Source organism: Oncorhynchus gorbuscha, linkage group LG12, assembly GCF_021184085.1.
Source record: "Oncorhynchus gorbuscha isolate QuinsamMale2020 ecotype Even-year linkage group LG12, OgorEven_v1.0, whole genome shotgun sequence".
Classification (NCBI taxonomy): domain Eukaryota; kingdom Metazoa; phylum Chordata; class Actinopteri; order Salmoniformes; family Salmonidae; genus Oncorhynchus; species Oncorhynchus gorbuscha.
Window position 1 is genome coordinate 48,791,284 of NC_060184.1, and position 21,912 is coordinate 48,813,195.

Below are 21,912 nucleotides of genomic sequence, written 5' to 3' on the forward strand. Positions count from 1 at the left end.
TTTTTTCTCCACAAGGCCTGCTTTTGACGGCCTAGTTTTACCCTAATACAATGGCCTGAATGTGTAACCCCTACAGGATTCCAGCCAGAGTTTGGACTTTTTTCAGTCACACACGTCCTGCTTTCAGAAAGACTGCCAGGGCTGAGAAAACGAAGATATGAGACTACCTTAAACATCTAAAGTGGAACAACCATTTCAGTAACGAGTGCAATATGTCCAAGTAACAGCAATAGTTCAGAAAAATGTCTATTATTTATATTTGAGAAACATAAGATTATTTAATCAGTGAATGTACATGCAAAAACATAGATATTGAAAAAATACTATTTTTAAATCATCTACCTGCAATAGAGCATGCTGGGAAATATGATAATCATGGGTGTGGTTTTGGTTCAACTTTGGTTATTAACACCAACACTGGGGTTATTTTACACCACTGAGTGTTAATTTAACTCTTTACATTCAGGGCCAGGTTAATGCAGGGGCTTACCAGGGCTGAAAAAGTGAACACACTCACCCACCCACCCACCCACACACCCACCCACCCACCCACACAGTATATTTCCTTTATTATTACTTTTTGTAAAAAATATACAGTTGAAGTCAAAAGTTTACATGCACTTAGGTTGGAGTCATTAATACTCATTTTTCAACAAATCCACAAATTTCTTGTTAACAAACTATAGTTTTGGACAGTCGGTTAGGATGTCTACTTTGTGCATGACACAAGTAATTTTTCCAACAATTGTTTACAGACAAGATTATTTAACTTAGAACTCACTGTATCACAATTCCAGTGGGTCAGACGTTTACATACAATAAGTTGACAGTGCCTTTAAATAGCAGACAATGATGTCATGGCTTTAGAAGCTTCTAATTTGAGTCAATTGGAGATGTATCCCATCCCAGATCCCAGAACAACAGCAAAGGCCCTTGTGAAGATGCTGGAGGAAACAGGTACAAAAGTATCTATATCCACAAAGATCGTACTTTTTGGAGAAATGTCCACTGGTCTGATGAAACAAAAATAGAACTGTTGGCCAGTGAAGCACGGGGGAGGCAGCATCATGTGGGGGTGCTTTGCTGCAGGAGGGACCGGTGCACTTCACAAAATAGATGGAATTATGAATGAGGAAAATGTATGTGGATATATTGAAGCAACATCTCAAGACATCAGTCATGAAGTTAAAGCTTGGTTGCAAATGGATCTTCCATAATGGACAATGACCCCAATCATACTTCCAAAGTTGTGGAAAAATGGCTTAAGGACAACAAAGTCAAGTTATTGGAGTGGCCATCACAAAGCACAGACCTCAATCCTATAGAGAATTTGTGGACAGAACTGAAAAAGCGTGTTTGAGCAAGGAGGTCTACAAACCTGACTCCGTTACACCAGCTCTGTCAGGAGGAATGGGCCAAAATTCACCCAATTTATTGTGGGAAGCTTGTGGAAGGCTACCCAAAACGTTTGACCCAAGTTAACCAATTTAAAGGCAATGCTACCAAATACTAATTAGGTGTATGCAAACTTCTGACCCACTGGGAATGTGATAAAATAAATAAAAGCTGAAATAATTAATTCTCTACTATAATTATGTCATTTCACATTCTTAAAATAATGTGGTGATCTTAACTGACCTAAGACAGGGAACTTGAACTGGGATTATTTAATATATTCCAACAACCTTCCTTATGCCTTATCTGAAACTCAAGCTACTATATTTGCAGATGATACTACAATTTATACAGCAAGACCCTCAGTTCATCAAGTACAGCAGGCTTTACAAGGAGATTGAGAATATCAGGGAGAGGGTTTGCCGGGAACAAACTTGTTGTAAACACCAAGAAAACCGGAAGTTATGTTAGTCTGTTCCACTAGGAAAAGGCCAACACAGCATGTGATACAATTAAGTATGGGGGGGGAGTACAAATTGAGGAAGTGGCAGAAAGCAAACTACTAGGAGTGCATCAAGACAACTGCTTATCAAGGTCGTCTCAAATAACTGATCTATGTAAAAAAAATGTATCTTAAAACTGCTTGCATGATCAGAGGGATAGCTAAATATTAACCAGGAAAGATTCTTAAGCAAATAACACATGAATTCATTGAGAGTCAGGTGAATTACTGTTCTGTGGTCTGGGGAAAGCATCAGCAAGTGAAGTTAGGAGGCTGCAGATTGCACAGAACAAAGCAGCAAGGATTGTTTTAAGGTGGAGATATGGTTCTTCTGTTGTAGTCATGCACAAATGCTCTTGGTTGGTCATCAATCAACTGAATTGAAAACAATATGCTTATTTTACAATATACACCATTTAAAAAACAGCCAAACTCTATTCACAATGGTATTCCGTTGGTAAGAGACAGACATTCAGTAAATACTAGGAATAGATTGTCCGCCATCTGTGTTGTCCAGACAGAAAAGAGAAATAGGCAAAAGAACATTTGGATTTAGAGCAATAAAGAATCAATATATTCTTTTTGACTGAGTATTTATCAGGTCAATATGTTAGTTTATTATGTCTTATCTATGAGATAGATAAGCCCTTAACTGTATTCCATACCTTTTTACAATCATTTTTACAATCAATAAAAGCATTGTTGTAAAATAACGTTTTTGTCTTACGATTCAATTTAACTGCATAATTACGTAATGTTCTATAATTCAGTTAATCAATTTCTAGTTCAGATTTGGCTGCTAAGACTTTTGCCATATTTCTTTGAGAAAAAGCCTCACCCAGTTCATCATCAATCCATGGAGATGGACAGGCACCAACTGTACTCTTTCTTACTGGGGCATGATGGTCCCTTACCTCAGTGAGCAAATCCATAAAACATTCTGTAGCGTGATTTAAATCATCCTCTAGATAAATCAGCTCCCATTGTACAGCAGCCAAATCATTTAGAAATAGCTCATGATTAAATCGGGGCGGCAGCGTAGCCTAGTGGTTAATGCGTTGGACCAGTAACCGAAAGGTTGCAAGTTCAAATCCCCGAGCTAACTGCCCCTGAACAAGGCCCACTGTTCCTAGGCCGTCATTGAAAATAAGAATTAGTTCTTAACTGACTTGCCTAGTTAAATAAAAGGTACAAATTTATCTTGAACACAATCCTTGGGGGATTCTTTGGAAAGTGGTTATGGTCACAATATTATGGTCTGTCCAGCCCACTGGCTTTTAAGCATTGCAGAAGATCAGATCAATGCATGTGTCAGAACGGTGACCCAAATTAGTTGATGATCTCGTAGTATGGTTAAATAAAAAAAATGAGTGGTTATTTTCAATTAACCATTTGTTTCAAACCACATATGATTCTGAATATACAGCGCTACACCCCCACCATCCCTATTCCTAAGTAGACAATATCCATGGATGTTCATTTGCCCAGCATTTACAGCTGCATCTAAATGTGTTTCGGTCAAAGCCAAAATATGAATATTACTTATGTCGACCAAGTTAAAAACCTCATGTATTTTGTTAGGAAGGCTACATACATTAACATACATTATGCAGCCCTTTCCTTATCGAGTAGAGATGAATATAGCATATATCTGTTATAGTTGAAGTTGTCATGATACACTAGAACACACAAACTCAGATTTGAACATTCAATTAAAATAGCCAGGGAGTTACTCTAGAGTCCCGATACAATTGCCCATTGATGTAAACTTTTCCTTCATGATGGGATACATTTTTTTCTCTCCTTTCGTTGGTCTCGCTGGGGAAGTGATCATTCATTCCAAAATCAGTGTTTCGGAGTTCTCTGCCCCTGCTCTTCGTCATTTCCTTTTTGCTTAAATTTGTCAAAACATGCCCGTGCCCTATTCCCAGAGGCCTTACCCATCCTATGGACTCTGGAGGAAGTGACATCACACACAACATCAGTGGGCAGTTCCAGTTGAGTTGACGTAAAGTATCGGACAGTGTCCTCACAGCCTCTGCTGTTGTCATTCTCCGGTATCCCTGAAAACATTAGATTGTTCCGCATTGATCGACACTGCACATCAAGCAAGGTTTCTTCACGTTGTTTGTTCTCCCTTTGCGCCACCTCCACCTTGCTATGAATAGAGTCTATAGTACCTTTCATCTCATTGTTCGCTTTCCTTGGATCATCAATCTGACATTGGCTGAATTCTCGACTGGCACATAATGCACTGATGTCCTCTCGTAGTATATCCAAGATATCAAGTTTGGCAAGCCGTTCATTGATGGATTTAAACAAGTCAACATCCATATCAGTAAACCTCTCTCCACACGTGCCCTCTTGCTTGGGGATGGTTTGGTTTCATCGTTGATGCCTATTGGCCAACTTGGATTTGGTTTGTTTTGTTGATGTTAACTTATCTAGCGTCTAGTCAGTATCTCCAACTCGATCTCATGGCAGCTTGTGTGTTGCAATGAGACTCAAAACCGTATATTTAACCACCCAAAACATTGGGAAGCAATCTCTTAGAGGAAAACAAAACGGAGACCAATAGCAAAACTGATTTCTCACCGACTTTACTGTGGAGAGACATAATCAATGCAGTGTGTGTGTATCTGATCATTTCTTTAGAGAAGACAGGACACTGCTTAGCCCTGCTGAGGCATACAGCAGTGTTCTTCCACTCCAATCAAAACACTTCGTTCGAACAGGTGCACCACTCATTTGGTTATTGTTCTGTATTTGCCCTTTTCCTAGTATGCCAGGTTTTGGTTTCACAGTGAAAAGAAGCTGCTATAACGCAAGGATGCATAAGAAAAGGCTCTTTTTTTTTGTCTCGCAAATGTCCTGGAAAAAAATCTGCACTCTCAGCCTCACATCTGTCAGGTATAAAGCCACTGTTTACCTTGTCTGTGTGTGTGTGTGTGTGTGTGTGTGTGTGTGTGTGTGTGTGTGTGTGTGTGTGTGTGTGTGTGTGTGTGTGTGTGTGTGTGTGTGTGTGTGTGTGTGTGTGTGTGTGTGTGTGTGTGTGTGTGTGTGTGTGTGTGTGTGTGTGTGTGCTTCAGTATTAATATGCATGACTTTGCACAGTCTGCATTTAAAAAGGGCAACCTGCCATAAGCTAATGGCTCAATGGCATAGAAACAACAGTTAATTCATACAGGCGTACAGTCATTATACTGTATATACAGTAATGGTACAAAATTGGCATGGATCAATGTTGAATGAATTGGTTTAATTTGTCAAATTCAAGCAGAAAGTATTTGCACACCAGCCACTACAAATATCCACTTTATTTATCCAGAACACTACGGTGCATTCGGAAAGTATTCAGACCCCTCGACTTTTTGTTACATCACAGCCTTATTCTAAAATGTATTAAATTGTCCGCCACCCCTCATCAACCTACAAACAATACCACATAATGACAAAGCAAAAACAGGTTGATAGAAATATGCAAATGTATAAAATATTCAAAACATAAATAAACACATTTACATAAGTATTCAGACACTTTACTCAGTACTTTGTTGAAGTACCTTTGTCATCGATTACAGTCTTCTTGGGTATGACACTCCCATTCTTCTCTGCAGATTATTTCAAGCTCTGTCAGGTTGCATGGAGAGCGTCGCTGCACAGCTATTTTCAGGTCTCTCCAGAGATGTTCGATCGGGTTCAAGTCCGGGCTCTGGCTGGGCCCCTCAAGGGCATTCAGAGACTTGTCCCGAAGCCACTTCTATCTTGTCTTGGCTGTGTGCTTAGGGTTGTTGTCCTGTTGGAAGGTGGACCTTCACCCCAGTATGATGTCCTGAGTACTCTGAAGCAGGTTTCATCAAGGATCTCTCTGAACTTTGCTCTGTTCATCTATCCCTCGATCCTGACTAGTCTCCCAGTCCCTGTCGCTGAAAAACACCCCCACAGCATGATGCTGCCACAACCGTGCTTCATCAGAGGGATGGTGCCAGGTTTCCTCAAGATCTGACGCTTTGCATTCAGGCCAAACTTGGTTTCATCAGAGCAGAGAATCTTGTTTCTCATGGCCTGAGAGTCCTTTAGGTGGATTTTTTTTCTCCAAGTGGGCTGTCATGTGCCTTTTACTGAGGAGTGGCTTCCATCTGGCCATTCTACCATAAAGGCCAGATGGGTGGAGTGCTGCAGAGATGGTTGTCCTTCTGAAAGGTTCTCTCATCTCCACAGAGGACCTCTGGAGCTCTGTCAGAGTGACCATCAGGTTCTTGATCATCAACTCCCTGACCAAGGCCCTTCTCCCTGGACGGCCAGCTCTAAGAGAATTCTTGATGGTTCCAAACTTCTTCCATTTAAGAATGATGGTGGCCACTGTGTTCTTGGGGACCTTCAATGCTCCACACATTTTTTGCTACCCTTCCCTAGATATGTGCCTTGACACAATCCAGTCTCAGAGCTCTACGGACAATTCCTTCGACCTCATGACTTAGTTTTTGCTCTGACATGCACTGTCAACTGTGGGACCTTATATAGACAGGTGTGTGTCTTTCCAAATCATGCCCTATCAGGTGGACTCCAATCAAGTTGTAGAAACATCTCAAGGATGATCAATGTAAACAGGATGCACCTGAGCTCAATTTTGAGTCTTATAGCAAGGGTCTGAATACTTATGTAAATAAGGTATGTTTTTTATTTTTAATACATATGGGAAAAAATTCAAAAAAAGTTTTTTTAGCTTAGTTATTATGCCTGCGTAGATTGATGAGGAAAAACATGTATTTAATACATTTTAGAATAAGGCTGTAACGTAACAAAATGTGGAAAAAGTCAAGGGGTCTGAATACTTTCCAAATGCACTCTATACACATGATAGCTGTATCACTTCATGAGCAGGTATTTAAAGGAGTGATCTGGGATTGGTACATCCATTTTGGGACTTTTAAATCAAAATCAAATTTTATTGGTCACATACACATTATTATCTGCAGATGCTATTGCAAGTGTAGCGAAATGCTTGTGCTTCTAGTTCCCAGAGTGCAGCAATATCTAACATGTAATCAAACAATTCCACAACATCTACCTAATACACACAAATCTAAGTAAAGGAATAAGAATATATACATTATAAATATATACTAACCACTTTGTTGTTTGAATCCCAGAACAACTTATTGCAAGTGTCATATTTCTGCTACATGTACTGTACTTGAAATAGGTATTTGAATGACTGAGTATTTTAGTCTTTCAATTACACTGGGGCTGAACTACACGCCAATGTATTTTGTATTTTCAAAATACTGTAGGTTGTAGACATTTTGTGGCCCTGCTCTTCCCCTCTGTATCAGAAGTCTTTTTTTTTGTAACCATTACTGAGAATGTTGCTGTTCGGGTAATTCAAATGATCTAACTCTTGGAAGTAACTAACATATGTATTTCAAATACAAATATTTTGTGGTTTATTTTGATACGTTGATCTTTATGGCATGTGGGAGTCAAACATCATCAAAGCGGTCACCGCCTTTTAAAGAGACAGGCGACTTCAACTCAATCGCACACCGGTGCCTAGGCCAGAACAAATTAACTCAAACCTGTAGGGGTTTGTGTGCGCAACCTGTGCGTGAGTGTGCGCATGTGTTTGTGCGCAACCTGTGCGTGTGTGTGTGTGTGTGTGTGTGTGTGTGTGTGTGTAAGACAATGCCCATAGATCTCCTGGAGTAGTCCAGGAGTCTAGAAACAGAATGAGTGTGTGAATTGCTCCTGAGGGTTAAACAATGACAGAACTGATAAGACAGCTCATGAGAACTGGGTTGCGTATTCATGCAGTGTGTGTGTGTGTGTGTGTGTGTGTGTGTGTGTGTGTGTGTGTGTGTGTGTGTGTGTGTCTGTGTGTGTGGGTGAGTGAGTGAGTGTGTTCACTTTTTATAACACTGCTCATAACATATGTCTACTTCCTGTTAAACAAATCAACAGTAGAGCAATCCATGGTTCTTTCTTAAATGTTCTGCCGTGCATGCAGTAGCTGCTTTAGAAATGGTGGTTGCTCCTTGGTATCCTACACGTTCGATTCATTTCAGTAAAATACTATACTACACAGTGTATGCTTATACAGTAGGAAATAGAGGCAGACTGAAGCACAGTTTCATAAACAATAGAGAGAATAAATCAAAAGTAGTCCCTAGACTTAAAGACTCAATGATACTTTACTCTACTACTAAAGCAAAACACTACAGAATCTGACAGCACACTCCAAAGCTGCCGTCTCGCTGCAAAGACAAAATACATGATGCTGGGCTCATTGAAAGGGTCGTTGTGATTGTAATTAACTGCAATAATACTCCTGTTTTGCATCCTAAATGGCACTCTATTCCCTATATGGTGCCCACTTTTTAACCAGGACCCCATAGGGCTCTGGGCAGAAGTACACATGGAGACTCCTCTTGGCTAGATGGATGCTTTATCTAAGAGGACTAGGTAGGATCGGGGTCAGTTGATCAGAAAGGATTTGGGGTTAGAACACACAAGGAATGAGGTCTTTGCGTGTTGGTTTCCTGCCGTTACATCAGCAGGAAACCAACACGAGGAGAGCAGGCAACAGCCTTGTGGGAGAATAGCAGGAGATTTGGAGAAGAATGGACAAGGAAAAGCCCCATGAATGTAGTTCAATTATTTCAGGAGAACTGCGCTAAAGCACACACTAGGCTCCCTCGATCGCCACCCAAAATTAGGCACGGAGAACAGAAGACCCCCATGAACAGAAAACAGATTAAGGAAGACGGGGAGGTCATTCCTCTACCTAGATGCTGAGAGGAAGGGATGATAAGTATGAGACAAGAGGGTAGAGGAGGATAGGGGAGGAAGAGGTGGGGGCCCCATTGATGGTGTTATTTATACGTTAGACTGACTAGAATGGCCTATTCCGTACTGGAGCTGTTTCCGTGGGAATGGCTGGCATGTTGCACATAATAATACCCGTCGTAAATACTGTACTTTTATTTTTTACAAAAGCACCACAGTAGGGATGGACTTAAAATTAGACCCTCTATATTCCTTTGCTCAGACAGGAATTAAAAAGATGCACTATGCAGAAATCGCTCTGCCATTTCCTGGTTGCAAAATTTCAGTTTATGTGACAAAACAAGAAAGTATAGTGTAGAGAATAATTGTATCATCTACACCGCTATGTATTTTCCACAAACAAAAACATTGTATTTTCAGCTGTTTGAAGCTGGTGTACAAAACCGAAAGTAAAGTACTCACCCTGGCATCGCCGTTGGTGGGTCTTGGGCCGTGACTGAAGGCTTGTGCGGGGTCCTTGTGGTACACCTTCAGGCAGGAGTGATCCGTGATATTCCTGGAGAGAGAAACAGCCGAAGTTTGACGAGGTGCCCAGATTATATCACTATCGGACAGCGGTCTGTCTCCTCTAACTGCGAGACTCCTATACCGAGACATTGGTGTGTACTCTGACAAGGCTATGTCATACACAGTCCGTGGTCTGGTGTACTGACCGTACACTGGCTGAGACATCACGGTGCTGTGTCAAAAAAAGTGTCCAATTAGTCCAAAACTTGTCTAGTAGTCTTACGGTAAATAGTTTTCCTCAAATAAATAAAGCTCCTATGTAAAGCTCTCTCTGCCTAGATGTGTTCTGAGTCAGCTAGTACTCCTGCGCTCTACCGTACCAGTCTGTGAGGAACAAACATGTGACAACTTTTACAGCCCTGATAAAAAAAAGATGACGGCTAGTCATAAAGTAAACATCCCACCACCGCAAGAACATTACAGATAGAGAACACTTGTTTTTCCATTTGAGCCCAGTGTGCCGGAAACTTGTACCCTACAGAAATTCAAATATACAATATAGTCACTAAACAGCTTCTGTATGCATTGTCAAATAATTTCCTGGGCAATCCATGTACAGAGCATTCGGAAAGTATTCAGACCCCTTGACTTTTTCCACATGTTACTTTACAGCCTTATTCTAAAATTGATTCAATAGCCCCCCCCCTCATCAATCTACACTCAATACCACATGATGAAAAAGTGCACCTTTTACTCAGTACTTTGTTGAAGCACATTTGGCAGTGATTACAGCCTTGAGTATTCTTGGGTATGACGCTACAAGCTTGGCACACATGTATTTGGGGAGTTTCTCCCATTCTTCTCTGCAGATCCTCTCAAGCTGTCAGGTTGGATGGGGAGCATCGCTGCACAGCTGTCTGGCCACTCTATCATAAAGGCCTGATTGGTGGAGTGCTGCATAGATGGAAGTCCTTCTGGAAGTTTCTCCCGTCTCCACAGAGGAACTCTGGAGCTCTGTCAGAGTGACCTTCGGGTTCTTGGTCACCTCCCTGACCAAGGCCCTTCTCCCCCGAATGCTCAGTTTGGTGGCCAGCTCTAGGAAGAGTCTTGGTGGTTCCAACACTTCTTCCATTTAAGAGACCTCTGTGTTCTTGGGGACCTTCAATGCTGCAAAAAAATTTTGGTACCCTTCCCCAATCCCGTCTCTGAAAATTCCTTCGACCTCATGGCTTGGTTTTTGCTCTGACATGCACTGTCAACTGTGGGACCTTATATAGAAAAATGTGCGTCTTTCCAAATCATGTCCAATCAATTGAATTTACCACAGATGGACTCCAATCAGGTTGTAGAAACATCTCAAGGATGCTCAATGGAAACAGGATGCACCCAAGCTCAATTTCGAGTCTCGTAACGAAGGGTCTGAATACTTTGATAAATTATACTTATACTTCTGTTTTTGTTCTTCTTATACATTCACAAAAGTTTCTAAAAACCAGTTTTCACTTTGTTGTTATGTGGTAATGTGTGTAGATGAAATAGTAATTGAATCCATTTTAGAATAAGGCTGTAACGTAAAACAAAAATGCCTGAATACTTTCCAAATGCCCTGTCTATATGGTTGGACTTTATGAAATGTTGTCTCCCATAAACACACCCATAATACCAGGAAGTGGGTGATTGGTGACGTGACTGTGTGTGGGGATGACTGAGGGCATGAAACCCTGGTCAGTGTTGTCTTACAGAAATCTCACTGGTGTTTGTATTTCTCTCTGTGTTAAAAGAAAGGCAGGCTAACGCTAATGCTACATGTGCCTCTGCAAAGAGACACTTAACATGTGTCCCAAATGGCATCCTATTCCCTAGTGTATTACTTTTTTTTTACCAGAGTTCCTTTGTGCCCTGGTCAAAAGTAGTGCACCAAATAGGAAATATGGTGCCATTTGGGACACATATTAAGTGTCTCTTTGCATAAGCACATGTTTCTGCACATAGAAGACAGCCAGACTGTGGCCACCTTTGATACAGCTCTCTCACTCACTTTAAATCTGTGGCTCTGGAAGAAACAAGACTGTTTATGGGTTCCTGTCCAATCCTTTTGTCCTGTTAACTGAGCAGGAAGGACATGTGTAAAAACACATGAAGTCGCCCACAAAAGAACTTTCCACTTTCCATCACGTGGGACAACATTTGAGAAAGTAGAGGCTCTAAAACTGTGCTCACGTCCCAAAATGGCACCCTAATGCCTATGTAGCGCACTACGTTTGACCCGGGCCCATAGGCAAACCCAAAGTAGTGCACTAGATAAGGATGTCATTTGGGACCGTGTTGTTTGGGTTTGTTTAGGTGTAGGTGGAACTAAAGTGTCCACTACAGTAGGGCTCCACATCCCGAGGCCTTTCATCCACACAGCTATTGGGTTGACTGGGAAGTAGAGAGGGTCACTTCCTGTGTTGCGTAAGTTGAGCTCATTAGACAGGAAGAGCCTAAGGAGGGGAGAGAGGAAGGCTGCTGGGTAACCCTGAGGACCTTACAGGGGTGAGACTGAGACCTAGGGAAGAAAACCCCAAATGACCTGCTCTAGCTAACCCAGTGTGGGAAAGTAGAGACATAACACACACACACACACACACACACACACACACACACACACACACACACACACACACACACACACACACACACACACACACACACACACACACACACACACACACACACACACACACACACACACACACACACACACACACACACACACACACACACACACACACACACACACACACACATTTACCTGACGTCAGTAAGCTCGTAGTACATGTTCCTCATGTCATCTTTGACATAGACGGCCACACTGGGAGACTCCAGCATCTTCATGGTGAGCTGCTGGGGGAAGGCACTCACAAACAGAGCCCTGATGGTGTCGCCGCTGGTGATCTCATTGGGCATCCGGATCTGCTTGGTCTCCTCTCCGTACTGCAGGTACAGCACGCCTGGGAAGTAGAGCGGAAGGAGAGAGGGTTACCAAAGAGTTAATGATGATCTGGTGGCTGTTAACCATGTACAGGAACACGACATCAGTCTTATGGGCCACTATTCAAAGTTGTGCACTATATAGTGAATAGGGTGCCATTTGGACGCATGCTTTGTGTACTATGGGGCCACATGAGTTGTACGCAGTCAGACATACAGCACAAACACTATATCTTCAGTGTATTTCCATTGAGTTAAAGACCAGACGTTTGCAGTCATATAATAAAGATCCTATAGGCTCCAGGAAATAAAGTGCTGAGCCCCTCTATGGTACATACATCTCCGGCTCTATAGCTAATAGTAGGGCTTCCTTGTAACAACATAGTCAGTTGGTGAACTAACTCTCTTTCCCTGGTGTACTGTTATGTTAGCCACTAGCTTTTCATTACGACGAAAGACCTTGCAGATGATCCTAATACCACGTGTGTTATTTGATGACTGGTCATGCGTCGCAAATGGAACACTATTCCCTTGATGTGCACTACTTTTGACCAGGGCCGACAGGGAATAGGGTGCCATTTGGGACACACCCTGGGCTTCATATTCTATTTCACATGCAGCATTTGTAACATTCCCTAAAAACTGAACTTTATTAGCCCCGGAGACTTTAGACAGCTCAATTCTAAGATGGGAGTCGGATTGCAAGACTGTATGTGGTTGCTGCTTGTCTGGTTTCACTCTTAAATCAGAACCAAATGGCGTGGCTGCACAGCTAATGGACAGAGAACATTTTTTATTTATTTTATTTCACCTTCATTTAACCAGGTAGGAAAGTTGAGAACAAGTTCTCATTTACAACTGCGACCTGGCCAAGATAAAGCAAAGCAGTTCGACACATACAACAACACAGAGTTACACATGGAGTAAAACAAACATACAGTTAATAATACAGTAGAAAAATATATCTATATACAATGTGAGCAAATTAGGTGAGATAAGGGAGGTAAAGGCAAAAAAAGGCCATGGTGGCATAGTAAATACAATATAGCAAGTAAAACACTGGAATGGTAGATTTGCAGTGGAAGAATGTGCAAAGTAGAGATAGAAATAATGGGGTGCAAAATAAATAAATAAAAACAGTAGGGGGAGAGGTAGTTGTTTGGGCTAAATTATAGATGGGCTATGTACAGGTGCAGTAATCTGTGAGCTGCTCTGACAGCTGGTGCTTAAAGCTAGTGAAGGAGATAAGTGTTTCCAGTTTCAGAGATTTTTGTAGAATTTTAAGAATAGAATAGAATTTTAAGAATATACTTTGTTTGTTTGACAAATGGCACACTAGGAACTACATTTGAGCTAGATTGCTACAGCAGGAAAATAATGCTGCAGCAACAGGAAATGTACATAATTATGTGGATTAGAAATCATTTATATTTCTGTAGGGGTTGATACATATTCTGCGAAAATCAAGTCTGTAATTTCAAAGTGAAAATGACAAACTTCAGAAGCCTTTTTAAACCTCAAATACACTACAAGTTTGACATTTTCTGCATTGCGGGAAAGTTCTCTGTCCCTATGGTGATCAAATTAAGACCATACACCTGTATTCCCAATATAGTTGCACTACCCTTGAGCAGAGCCCTATGGACTCCGGTGAAAAGTAGCTCACTACATAAGGAATGAGGTGCCATTTGGGATGCAGCCTTAGTTGAGAGCCTGCAAGGCTTTACAACAGTCAGATTCAACACTCTACACGAACGCTTCTCCAAATGGAACCAAATCACCTTAAATTACTTTCACTTTCATATGCAGAATAAAGCGTTCTTTAAATTCCCATGCTCCCTCGCTTCTACAATACAAAATGTAGTACAGCAATAAATAAATATCTAAAAGTTCTTCCAAAACTACTATTATACTGTAGTATAAGCATAATGTTGCACTTCTACACATAAAGCTTACATGTAACATCCGAGAGAATACAGAAACTCACTTGAAGAGAGTAATTCCTACTGTAGATGTCAGCGACTATAGCTCCAATGTTGTGTTAGGGAGTCCTCTGACTGAAGGCACTACTTCTACTGGCACAGGGCTCTTAAGGAAGACCAGATGTCTCTGGGGACACGACTGCGGGTGTGTGTGTGTGTGTGTGTGGGGGGGGAGGCCACGGGTTGAAGTTTCCCCTAGGTTCAGATCTAGGATCAGCTTACCCTCGCCCAATTCTAGCCTTAACCATTAGTGGGGAAAATGCCTAACTTCCCTAAGATCAGTGTCTAGGGGCCACTTTCACTCTACTCCATATGGGACGGCCACCAGAGGAATGCTGGGTAATGTGCCCTCTTTCCTCCAGCCCTTCATCACCCCATGACCCTTGCTGCTAACATAACGCTTTCTCGTGCAGTGTCCGCAAATGTCTGCATTTCAACCTAAGCAAGAGGCCTCTTTTGGTACAGAATGACTTGCAAAATGACTTCTGTTAATTGTCACGTTGGTCAAAGTGGTGTGGTACCCCAATGTAAACAACACAGAGGCACTCAAAATGTACGAAATGACAAAATACTCAACCCAAAGTCACTTCAAAACTAAGACGTGACCTTTGCTTACATTTTCAAAGAATGTTTTAAGAAGCAAAATCCTGAGGGGTCTCGGAGGCTGACTACATGTTGTGATTATGAGAGTCGTGCTGTAGCACTCTCTCGGTTTAGGTCAGCATAGTTAAATGGCTGGCTCTTAGAAGAACCACCTGTGGCATTACTAGAGCTATGCTACAGCCTATGAATGCAACTATTTCCACCCAACTGAAGGCGTTTGTCATACTGATGCAAATTAAGTGCCCTCTGCCTTGAGAGCGAACATCCTTTCTAATCCTGTCAATAGCCAAGAAGAAAAAATACATTTCAATATATTTAACGTCACGTAACGTGATGTTCTAAAATGCATGTAACGCCTGGCAATATCCCAGAGACGCATAGCTATGACATCTACAGGGGGGTCAAAAGGAACCTTGTTTTTATTTTTTTTTTGTTTTTTTACATTTGATTTTTACAGGACATTTTGAGCCTGTAATCAAACCCAGAAATGCTGATGCTCCAGATACTGAACAAGTCTAAAGAAGGTCAGTTTTATTGCTTCTTTAAATCATGACCACGGTTTTCAGCAGTGCTAACATAAATGCAAAAGGGTTTTCTATAATGATCAATTAGCCTTTTAAAATGATGAACTTGGATTAGCTAACACAACGTGCCATTGGAACACAGGAGTGATGGTTGCTGATAATGGGCCTCTGTACGCCTATGTAGATATTCCATTTTTTTTTAAATGTTTTATTTTTTTCATCTGCCGTTTCCAGCTACAATAGTAATTTATAACATTAACAATGCCTACACTGTATTTCTGATCAATTTGATGTTATTTTAATAGACAACAAATGTTGTGCTGCTCTTTCAAAAACAAGGTAATTTCTAAGTGACCCCAAACTTTTGAACGGTAGTGTATACTGAAAAATAGAAAAACTGACTTACAGATCCATATAAAAGGAAATAAGGAAATCAGTTTATTTTTATTTTTATTATTTCACTTTTATTTAACCAGGTAGGCTAGTTGAGAACAAGTTCTCATTTACAAATGCGACCTGGCCAAGATAAAGCATAGCAGTGTGAACAGACAACACAGAGTTACACATGGAGTAAACAATTAACAAGTCAATAACACAGTAGAAAAAAAGGGGGAGTCTATATACAATGTGTGCAAAAGGCATGAGGAGGTAGGCGAATAATTACAATATTGCAGATTAACACTGGAGTGATAAATGATCAGATGGTCATGTACAGGTAGAGATATTGGTGTGCAAAAGAGCAGAAAAGTAAATAAATAAAAACAGTATGGGGATGAGGTAGGTGAAAATGGGTGGGCTATTTACCAATAGACTATGTACAGCTGCAGCGATCGGTTAGCTGCTCAGATAGCTGATGTTTGAAGTTGGTGAGGGAGATAAAAGTCTCCAACTTCAGCGATTTTTGCAATTCGTTCCAGGCAGCAGAGTACTGGAACGAAAGGTGGCCAAATGAGGTGTTGGCTTTAGGGATGATCAGTGAGATACACCTGCTGGAGCGCGTGCTACGGATGGGTGTTGCCATCGTGACCAGTGAACTGAGATAAGGCGGAGCTTTACCTAGCATGGACTTGTAGATGACCTGGAGCCAGTGGGTCTGGCGACGAATATGTAACGAGGGCCAGCCGACTAGAGCATTCAAGTCGCAGTGGTGGGTGGTATAAGGTGCTTTAGTGACAAAACGGATGGCACTGTGATAGACTGCATCCAGTTTGCTGAGTAGAGTGTTGGAAGCAATTTTGTAGATGACATCGCCGAAGTCGAGGATCGGTAGGATAGTCAGTTTTACTAGGGTAAGCTTGGCAGCGTGAGTGAAGGAGGCTTTGTTGCGGAATAGAAAGCCGACTCTTGATTTGATTTTCAATTGGAGATGTTTGATATGAGTCTGGAAGTAGAGTTTGCAGTCTAGCCAGACACCTAGGTACTTATAGATGTCCACATATTCAAGGTCGGAACCATCCAGGGTGGTGATGCTAGTCGGGCATGCGGGTGCAGGCAGCGATCGGTTGAAAAGCATGCATTTGGTTTTACTAGCGTTTAAGAGCAGTTGGAGGCCACGGAAGGAGTGTTGTATGGCATTGAAGCTCGTTTGGAGGTTAGATAGCACAGTGTCCAATGCCGGGCCGAAAGTATAAAGAATGGTGTCGTCTGCATAGAGGTGGATCAGGGAATCGCCCCCAGCAAGAGCAACATCACTGATTTATACAGAGAAAAGAGTCGGCCCGAGAATTGAACCCTGTGGCACCCCCATAGAGACTGCCAGAGGACCGGACAGCATGCCCTCCGATTTGACACACTGAACTCTGTCTGCAAAGTAATTGGTGAACCAGGCAAGATAGTCATCTGAAAAACCGAGGCTACTGAGTCTGCAAATAAGAATATGGTGATTGACAGAGTCGAAAGCCTTAGCAAGGTCGATGAAGACTGCTGCACAGTACTGTCTTTTATCGATGGCGGTTATGATATCGTTTAGTACCTTGAGTGTGGCAGTCAATTGAAATAAATACATTAGGCCCTAATCTATGGATTTCACATGACTGGACAGGGGTGCAACCACAGGTGTGTTTAGGGGGGGCTTATTTTTCGCCACGAAAGAGCTTTAAAAAACAGATAGAAATACTCCTTGAGCATCACGTTTTGTTGAAAAAAATTGATGGTTTAGGAAAGAATCTGGCTTTTCAACTCTGATAACCCGTTGTATAAAAGCAATAACATACTCGAGTCCGTGTATTTTGACATTTGTATCATGGCTGTGATGGTCTACGCCACTCGGTTTCGCCACTCGTTTCTTTTATATGCCCAATGATTGCTCAACAATTCAAAAGGTAGACAGGCTTCAGCGCATCACACTTTATTCATCGTTCTAACCTTCATAGGGCGCATCATTCAATCTCAGAGCGGTTTCCTAAAACCATCGTTATTAACGTTGCACTTGAAAATTTGCGTAATCTAACGCCTGCCTCAGACCACTTGTAGAACAGCTCAGAACATAGAATCACACGGTTTATCCGTCTCTCTGTGACCACCAATAACTTCCGAACAAAGTTGAATACAAATACAATGTTGCCAATGTCTTTGTAATTTATAGAAAGAAAAGCGACGTATAGGCATATTTCAATCATATTTCAATATATTTCATGTTCAATCGAGTTGTATTTTGTTGTATTAGGCTGCTGTCTGTAATTTGTCTCTATATATCTCGTGATGTCTAGTCTATCCAGGTTGTATCACTACCAGCCGTGATTGGGAGTCCCATCAATTTTCCCAGCATCGTCCGGGTTTGGCCGTCATTGTAAATAATAATTTGTTTATAACTGACTTGCCTAGTTAAATAAAAAAAATAAAAAAACTTGTGCTCAATGATGTGCCAAATCTGTGATTTTGTGCATTTTTATTGGGTAAGCATTAGAACAGGTATTCCCAACCCCAGGGGTATGCGCAATGCCGTTGGGGGTATGCCAAAGACAAATGCGATTCACATTTTTAAAAAAGACTAATAATTTTTGTTCACATTTTCAAACAGGGGCTATACATTTGGGGAGAATTTCCCCCCCCTCGCCTGAGTAGGCTCGTTTCACTGCCAAAAATGTTAGTAAACCATCTAGTGTTCAGCACAATAACAACACAATGTCAAATTGTCACGACTCCTACCGAAGGTGGCTCCCCTTCCTGTTCGGGTGGTGCTCGGAGGTCGTCGTCACCGGCCTACTAGCTGCCACTGATCCCTTTTCCCCTGTCTGTTTCTTGGTTTCCCCTGTTTTGTGTGTAGGCTGATTAGTCGGGCTATGTTAGCCAGTAGGCCCGCCTGCTCTTTGTGCAGGATTGTTTTGTGTTGCCACTGTGCACGTTTGATGTTGACGTGTTTTCGTTCGTGGGCTTTTCCCCGGACTGTTTGAGTCCCCGTGTTTGGGGCATTTGTTTTGTGTGTGCCCTGTGATTCGTGGGGTGGCTTATGTTCGCTGTGTGTGCAATTAAAAGCACTACCCTGTACTCTCTGCTTCCTGCGCCTGACTTCGCACCCACTACGCCCAGAGCGTTACACAAATACAGGTAGCCCAGTTAAATAATTAACATACAATCACATTAACCGTTACTCTCGCATGGGAATTCTGTATTTTAAAAAAGTAAGGCCCGTGTCCATAGACGCATACCAGCTCTACTGGTAGTGCTGCTACTACCAGCAGTACTACACCTGCACCTGTCGACGACAAGTTGTTCTGCTTCCACGAGCACGTCCAATGCTAGCATCAGTAATTTTACATTTGTTGTTAGCCCAGCTAGCATGGACACTGACAGTTGTGAATCTGATGCAGCTGAAGATCTACTGCCCCCTTACCCGGGAAAGCACCGAACAACAGACAGGAACGTTGGACCATTGAAGAGGCGCAAATATGGTGAAAACTACATTGATTTGGGGTTCACTTATATTAGGAGTAGTGCCTTTCCTCAGCCACAGTGTGTTAGATGTGCAAAGGTACCATCTCACAACTCGATGAAACATTCACTCTTGCGCAGACATTTAGACACAAAACATGCCAATTTGAAAAATCAGCAAACGGGAGTTCTTTGAGCGAGAATTCAGACGACTTTCGAGTAGTAAGACATGTATAAAAGCAACAGACCCGATTAATAAGAAGGGGCTAGAAACGTCTTATATGGTGAGCTACCGAGTGGCTAGGACAGGCAAGCCCCATACTATTGTGGAGGAATTAATTCTTCCTGCTGCCGCAGATATGGCTGGGACAATTCTGAGGGAGAAGGACAACTATAGACAATGCCTTCATCAAACAACTTTTTTTTCATGACGCAGCAGTGACGTGGCAGGAGATGTTTTGAAACAATTACTGCTTTGCATACAAGCCAGTGAATTCTGTGTTACAGCTGGGTGAGTCAGATGTGGCAGGCCTGGCACAGCTCCATTACTTTTATGGGCGGGGGTCAATTAAGGAAGACATCCTCTTCTGCAAACCACTGGAAACCAGGACAGCAGGGGAGGATATTTTTAAAGTAATAGAGAACTTTGTGAGATCAAATTGACTTTGCTGGTCAAGATGTGTTGTATCTGTACTGATGGCGCAAAAGCCATAACACGGAGACATAATGGAGTGGTGCGTGCAAGCAGTTGCTCCCGACGCCACTTGGGTACACTGCAGCACGACCGAGAGGCTCTTGCTGCCAAGGGAATGCCTGACATCTTGAAAGACGTTTTGGACACTACAGTGAAAATGGTTAACTTTGTTAAAGCAAGGCCCCTGAACTCTTGTGTATTTTCTGCACTATGCAATGATATGAGCAGTGACCATGTAACGCTTTTACAACATACAGAAGTGCGCTGGTTATCAAGGGCCAAAGTATTGACACATTTTTTTATATTGAGAGATGAGCTTAAAGTTCTTTACTGACCATAATTTTCCCTTGTCTGACCGTTGCATGATGACGAGTTTCTCACATGACTGGCCTATCTGGGTAATGTTTTTCTTGCCTGAATGATCTGAATCTAGGATTACAGGGACACCCTGCATTATATTCAATGTGCAGGACAAAATTGAGGCTATGATTAAGAAGTTGGAGCGCTATTCTGTCTGCATTAACAAGGAGAACACAGGTCTTTCCATTGCATGATTTTTGTGTGCAAATGAACTCAAGCTTACGGACAATGTCTAATTTGATCGTGCGCAATTACGCAGGTACTTTCCCGAAACGGACGATACAAACAACTGGATTTGTTATCCCTTTCATGCCCTGCTTCCAGTCCACTTACTGAACAAGAGAGCCTCATCGAAATTGCAACAATTGGTTCTGTGAAAATTAAATTTAAATCAGAAGCCACTGACAGATTTCTGGCTAGGGCTGCGCTCAGAGTATCCTGCCTTGGAAAATTGCACTGTTAAGACACTGATGCCCTTTGCAACCACACACCAATGTGAGAATGGATTCTCGACCCTCACTAGCATGAAAGCTAAATACAGGCATAGACTGTGTGTGGAAAATGATTTAAGACTGAGATTCTCTCCAATACACCCCAACATTGCAGTGTTATGTGCATCCTTTCAAGCACACCCTTCTCATTAACCTGTGGTGAGTTATTCACCATTTTTGATTAACAAATAAGGGTTTTATATGTAAGATGGCTACAAAGTGAAAAGTTATTGATTATTATTTGTGACCTGGTCCTATAAGAGCTCTATGTCACTTCCCCACGAGCCAGTTTGTGACAAAAACTCACACTCATTCTTATGTTTAATAAATATATCAACATGAGTGTGCGCTGACCCCTGGTGCTAGAGGGGTTGAATGTTTGAAGGGGCACAGGACTATAAAATGCATTAGAAGAATAAGCCGCCTCAAATATTTTCAGTGGTGAATCTTCTCGAGGAGCGATCCTGACGTCAGTATTGTTAATTATTTCCCCATTTTAAGGAAATATTTGATCCCATCGGGATTGGCACATGCTCCAACGACGTGCTTCTCTGAGCGGCGTTTTGGGAAACATATGTTACGTCTTCGGCCGTTGTAAGAAATATGCATCGTTAAAAACACCTGTAAGCTTTAGTTCCATCGCTATCAGGACACCGGGCCCTGATCTGTTGCATCAGCCTCATTTGCTTTTTAGTACGTTTTGTTATGCACTGGTTCTATGAATTTGGGATCTGTCTTCCCACAACTGTTCCAGAGTCTGTTTGGAATAGGCTATTTCTTTCTCGCACTGAATGACAAGCTGACCAACAGAATAGGGAAACTTTCGGACTATGGGGGATAGTACATTGACATAGGCTAGTGATCTTGCCGTTCGTTACTCGTCTCGTCTGCTGAGGAAAAGTTTATTTTTTTAAATCTTCAAAATGCACTTCGGAATTCGGTAAGAAGGACACACGCCGTTGCATCCTCGGGTTGCATGTTCCGTTAAGATGCATAACCATAATCTAAATGTGAATTCTGTCATTCTGAGCACCATGGGTGGACGCCCTCATCAGGTTAAGCACCCTATACATGTGGGTCCATTACATTTCTCAAATGTCTGGTAAATTAAAATGCTGCTGGTGAAATGTTCGGAAACCCTGGTAAGTGTGTGTGTGTGTGTTTTTTTTTAAAAAGAGTGCCAGGCTGGATTATGCAAGCTGTGTCTATCTGTTTGTGTGAAGCA

At 41.9% G+C, this 21,912-nt stretch overlaps 1 pseudogene; it reads right to left on the bottom strand.

The window, feature by feature from the left end:
- LOC123991097 overlaps positions 1 to 21,912 on the bottom strand; it is a 57,341-nt pseudogene that overhangs the window by 29,519 nt on the left and 5,910 nt on the right.